At 43.3% G+C, this 5,972-nt stretch overlaps 1 pseudogene; it reads left to right on the top strand.

The window, feature by feature from the left end:
• Positions 1–2,743: 2,743 nt before the first annotated feature.
• On the top strand, positions 2,744–3,277 carry LOC144222970 (actin-related protein 2/3 complex subunit 3 pseudogene; annotated as a pseudogene).
• The last annotated feature ends 2,695 nt before the right edge of the window (positions 3,278–5,972 follow it).

Below are 5,972 nucleotides of genomic sequence, written 5' to 3'. Positions count from 1 at the left end.
CTCTGGGCTATGTCTCTGGAAGGAATCAAGCGTCTGCCTCTGGGGAGCAAAACTAAGTGGCCAGGAATGCAGTAGGAGGGAAACTCACACCTCTCTATTCAATGTTTGACTGTTGCACCATATGCAAGTGTAAGCTATTGAAAATCAAAATTCCATAGCATTAATAAGCAGTGAGTCAAAAAGTGCAGGGCACCTGGCTGGCTCAGTCGGAAGAGCATAGGACTCTTGATTTAGGGGTAGTAAGTTCGAGCTGCACCATTGGGTGTAAAGATTACTTAGAAAAACAAATAATAAAAAAACTTTTTTAAAAGTTCAGGATATCAAAAGGATATTAGGGGGCACCTGGGTGGCTCAGTCGGTTAAGTGCCAGATTCTTGATTTCGGCCCAGGCCATGATCTTAGCACTGTGAGATCGAACCCTGTGTTGGGCTCTGTGCTGAGTGTGGCGCCTGCTTGATACTCTCTCTCTCTCTCTCTCTCTCAAAAATAAATAAAACATTAAAACATTTTTAATAAAAAATAAATTTAAAAACACTGTCGAGTTACTCTATCACCTCTCAACCATTTTCAACCTAAAACAATAATAAACAACATTCAGATGATATCAGAGAGCATTTCAACCTTCTCTAATGAAAGTTACTGGGTTTTTTTTTAATGTTTAAGAAGATAGTAACCTCTTCTCTCCTATCTTTAAAAATTCTTTTAATGTTTATTTTTGAGAGAGAGACAGTGGGGGAGGGTCGGAGAGAAAAAGAGGGAAACACAGAATCCAAAAGGGACTGTCATCACATAGCCTGACATGGAGCTTGAACCCACGGACCACGAGGTCATGACCCAAGCCAAAGTCCAAAGTTTAACCAACTGAGCTACCCAGGTACCCCCTCTCTCCTATTTTTTAGGACTAGATTAACAAAGATTTTGCTGTTACTAAGGAGACAGTTTTATTACTTCCCTCTGGGTAAAATGACTCTCAGGCTAAGATCTAATTACCTCTGTCTCAGAAGGTTCAATGTGCATATCTGTGTTTTTTGTTTTTTTATTTTTTTTAGGAAAGCTATTATACAATAAGATATCATTTATTTGGGGCAGAAAGAGTTCTCACAGCAAAATCTTACGAGCATTTAGATGCTTTATTCTTTACAGTGATTAAAGTTTTCTTTTGCCAAAGGACCACGTAGATAGATTCTGGGCATCTTGAATGTTTTTAAGGAGAAGACCTTCTGTGATGGAAGTAGAAAAGTCCATGGTCACACTTTGCCAATCTCATGTGATTTTCCAAGAGAAGAAAAGTTACTTATCAAATGATAGAAGGAAGCTTCACTTACACAGGAGAAAAACTGACCAAGTATCTCCTGGAATAGGTAATATTTACAACAGCACCCCAAATAGAAAATACCAGAGACTGGGTGGCTCCATCAGTCGAGCATCTGATGCTTATGAGCATCTTGATTTTCACCCACGTCATGATCTCACAGTTTGTGAGACTGAGCCTCAAGTCAGGCTCTGCACTGATAGCAAGGAGCCTGCTTGGGATTCTCTCTCTCTCTCCCTCTATCTCTGTCTGTCTCTCTCTCTGCCCCTCCTTTGCTCACAATCACTCTCAAAATAAATAAACATTAAAAAAATACCAAGAGATCAAGAACTGTGCAGATTGGGCAGGGAAAACACCAGAAAAAATGTCTGAGCATCATAAAATAGGGACTTGAATCAATGGAGAGACTTGCAGAAAGTAATGACAAAGACTGCAGATCCTAGGGTCCCAGGCATCTGCTGGGCTTATAAGTGGCCCACTTGCAAAAATGAGACTCATGGTACTCACTCCAGCAGGGAACAGAGAGATGCCCACTCCCCGCTAGAGAGAGAGCGCTGGGACCTGTGATGCAGGTTGTGTTATGCCAGGTTCCCCAGAGGATGCTGGCCAGCGAGTTCTGCAATGGGGCAGAGACCTAGACAAGTTGGGCCTAAACCTGTGACAGGATGTATTTTCTAGTGGATTCTCCACACTTCCCCAATGTCTCACCTCATGCAGAACCAACGTATTAGTTAAGTTCTCTAGAGAAACAAGACATACAGAGAGAGAGAGATTTATTTTAAGAAATTGGCTCATGTAGCCATGGGGACTGGCAAGTCTGAAACTTGCAGGGCAGGCCAGCAGGCTAGAAACTCAGGCACATTCTCTATGCTGCAGTCTTTGAAGGTTTTTTTTTTTTTAGTTTATTTATTTATTTTGAGAGAGGGAGAGTGCAAATGGGGGAGGGGCAGAGTGAGAGGTAGAGAGAAAGAGAGAGAGAGAGAGAGAGACTCCCAAGCAGAAGCCTGATGCAGAGCTCGATCTCATGAAACTTGAGATCATGACCTGAACTGAAGTCCCCTGAAGTCCCAGGCATCCAAAAAAACCCAAAAAAACCAAAAACCTTTTTAAGTGTGTATAAGGTATACCTTTTCCTTTTGCCTCAGGCTTCCCTATGACCCAGCAAGGAACTATTTTTCATTTTAAATTGTTGATATTCGGGGCGCCTGGGTGGCTCAGTCAGTTAAGCATCCAACTTCCGTTCGGGTCATGATCTCACAGTTTGTGGGTTCGAGCCCCACGTCGGGCTCTGTGCTGACAGCCAGCTCAGAGCCTGCTTCAGATTCTGTGTTTTCCTCTCTCTATCTCTCCCCCTCCCCTGCTCACTCTCTCTCTTGAATAAATATTTTAAAATAGATAAATAAATGGTTGATATTCTGGGCCCCAGACAAGATGTCTGCTTATTGCTCGTCTGTCATGAGCCCTAACCAAACTCATAGGAAACATGGCCCTGCTGCCCATCAGAAGCCAATTCACACAACGCACCCCGAGAGAGACAAAAGAATATAAATGTGATGGATGCAGCCATCTATTACTTTGAGGCCACGTCTTCTTCAGAAACTGTGAGATTAGAATGAAGCTGACAGAAACCTGATCTATAGAACATTACATTTTGGAGCATTCTGGGGTGTCTAAAGGACCCCCAATTCCGAAAGCCACAGTGAGAAAGAAAGGTCACGATGGGAATCACTAATCTTCCCATAGTGGGAAACCAGGTTTCCACCTAGTGCAGTGTATGCCGAACTTGCAAACAAAGGGGAATCTAGATGGAGTGATGAGGGCACCTTATAGCAGCGGAGGCAAGAGACTGGACTCTGTCTCTGAGACGCTGAGAAAGGTTTTGACCTTCAGAATGATAGACGCAGCAAGTGGTGGACCTGCTTTCTAAAGAAACAATTCATGAACAAAGGGTCTTTCAGGATCTGAGTCTGGGTGGACGCTGCCACCGCAGCCGTGGGCAGTGTTTTACGGCAGATGTACACAGCTCTCTGCCTTTATTTCAGAAAGTTTTACACAAAGAGAGAGGAGAGTATGTCTTTATTTGAAGAGCTCTTTACTAAGAGTTTGGGTGATGGAGGGAAGAATGAGTTGTTGAAAGATGACTGGAAATTTTCTGCAATATTAAGCTGGTGCTTAACAAGAATACATAATTAAGGGCGCCTGGGTGGCTCAGTCCATTAAGCATCTGACTTCGGCTCAGATCATGATCTCATGGTTTATGGATTCGAGGCCCGCATCAGGCTCTGTGCTGACAGCTAGCTTCAGATCAGAGCTTCAGATTCTGTCTCTCCCTCTCTCTGTCCCTCCCCCGCTCAGGCTTTGTCTCTCTAAAAATTACAATAAACATTAAAAAAATTTTTTAAAAGAATACATAATTATAAAAAATTTCCAGGGGCACCTGGGTGGCTCAGTCGGTTGGGCTCAGATCATGATCTCACGGTTCATGGGTTCGAGCCCCACGTCCATCTCTGTGCTGACAGCTCAGAGCCTGGAGCCTGTTTCAGATTCTGTGTCTCCCTCTCTCTCTGACCCTCCCCTGCACATGCTGTCTCTCTTCTCTCAGAAATAAATAAAGCATTAAAAATTTTTTAAGAATTAAAATAAAAATTAAAAACATTTTTTAAAGAATACATAATTATAAAAAATTTCCAGGGGCGCCTGGGTGGCTCAGTCGGTTAAGTGTCTGACATCGGCTCAGGTCATGATCTCACGGTTCATGAGTTTGAGCCCCACACTGGGCTCCACACTGACAGTGCTTGGGATTCTCTCTTTCCCTCTCGCTCTCTGCCCCTCTCCCACTTGTTCTCTCTCTCTCTGTCTCTCTTTCTTAAAATAAATAAACATAACAAATAAAAAATATAAAATTTCTAACATTTTAAAAGACCATTGTTGATACTTTGTTCAAGGTTGATTTTTTGCATTAATTTGGGCATATGAAGATATCACATTCAATATTAGTTGATTAACTGAGGTTTTCGATGTCCCTTTCAATTTTGCACCTAAGGCAAATACCTCGCTCACCTTACTCTAGTCCTGGCTCTGCCCCAGTCATCATCCTTTTTACATTTTTTTCCCGTCCCACTAACAAAGCTTATTTTTTATAAAGCTGCTCCGTAAAATGGTTTGTGTACGGTTGTACATACTGTCAGTGTCCCGAACAGAGAGATGGGGTTATTTATCTTTATATCAGTGTGTCCTATCCAATACAGAGCTGGCATGTGGTGGCTGGGACACAGGGTGCAACACCGTGGGCTTCAACATCATTTTGCTAACGGTAGAATGGGAAAAATGAAAACAGCTAATGGTAATGGCTAATATTCTAATATTTATTGAGTGCTTATTATGTACTAGGCATTGGATTAAAGATTTTACTTATTTAATCTAACAACTCAATAATAAAAATGGTATCTATACCCATTTTACAGGTAAGGAAATCGAGGTACCTAGAGGTGAGTGAACTATACAGCAAGAGGGATCGTGGCAGAACTTGGGACAGCTCTGCTTGGGTTTCTAAAACAGTTTTTGCCTTGAGTGTTTCTCTTTGGGGCATGGAAATGAGATGAGAAGGAGGAAGGGGGAATGTGGGGAGAGAAGATAAAGAAACAGATGTAATAGAAGAACCAAATTATCACACTTTCACATCAGTTATCTGCTCAAGCTTTACAGCAATGTTAGGCATCATTAACCCCTTTCCAGACAAGACACTGAGACATAAAGACGTTCAGTTCCTTCTGTTAGCCACCTGCGGGAGCTAGGGTGGGGGGTGGCGATAGCTAAGGTGGGCAGGCTCTCAAGCAGGCCATCTTTCCCCCCACCTCCACCTGCCTGGCAAATGCATGGCAGCTTCCTCTGTAACCCTCGCCTGCGAAGTGCAGCCAGCATCTGCCCTAATGGGCAAAGCTCTGTTATTCTGCCCCATCTAGAGGCGGGCCTCCCCCTCACCAGGCACTACACGTGGAAGGAAGACACCTGATATGGGCCAGAGCTGATGTCAGCTGCCCTTTGTCTCGCTTGCTTCAACCGATCTGCTCACCACCACACTTCCTGCCTTCTGGGGGGAAACCCCGTAAAGCACGCTGATATAAAAAGCAAAACTCAGAACACCCAGAAACGGAATCTAAAATGACCAAGAAATAAAAGCAAGACTGTGAGAAAATAATGAAATTCCCAGGACTTCTTGAGGAGCAAGGAATTTGGACCTGTTCTATAAAAAAGCTTACTGATGGGAAGAGTTTTGGGCGTGAATATGCAGAGGTGATTTCTGGAGAGGACTCAAGGTCTAAGGACGGAGAAAATGTAACCTCCACCATAGACCTTTTTAGAGTGCATGAAAAAAATGTTTAACCACATGCCTGTATAACTTTTTCAATTAAAGAAAACTTGTTTCCTTGGGGCGCGTGGGTGGCTCGGCTGGTTAAGCGTCCTACTCCTGATTTTGACTCAGGTCGTGATCTCACAGTTGTAAGCTGGAGCCCCGCGTCAGACTCTGTGCTGATAGTGTGGAGCCTGCTTGGGATTCTCTGTCTCCTCCTCTCTCTGCCCCTCCCCTGCTCGTGCTCTCTCTCTCTCTCTCTCAAAATAAATAAACACTTTAAAAAGAGAAAAAAGAAAACGGTTTTCT

The sequence above is a fragment of the Crocuta crocuta genome, unplaced genomic scaffold (genome assembly GCF_008692635.1).
Source record: "Crocuta crocuta isolate KB4526 unplaced genomic scaffold, BGI_CrCroc_1.0 scaffold30, whole genome shotgun sequence".
NCBI lineage: Eukaryota > Metazoa > Chordata > Mammalia > Carnivora > Hyaenidae > Crocuta > Crocuta crocuta.
Note: the sequence above shows the minus strand (reverse complement) of the source record. Positions and strands in the feature narration are given on the sequence as shown.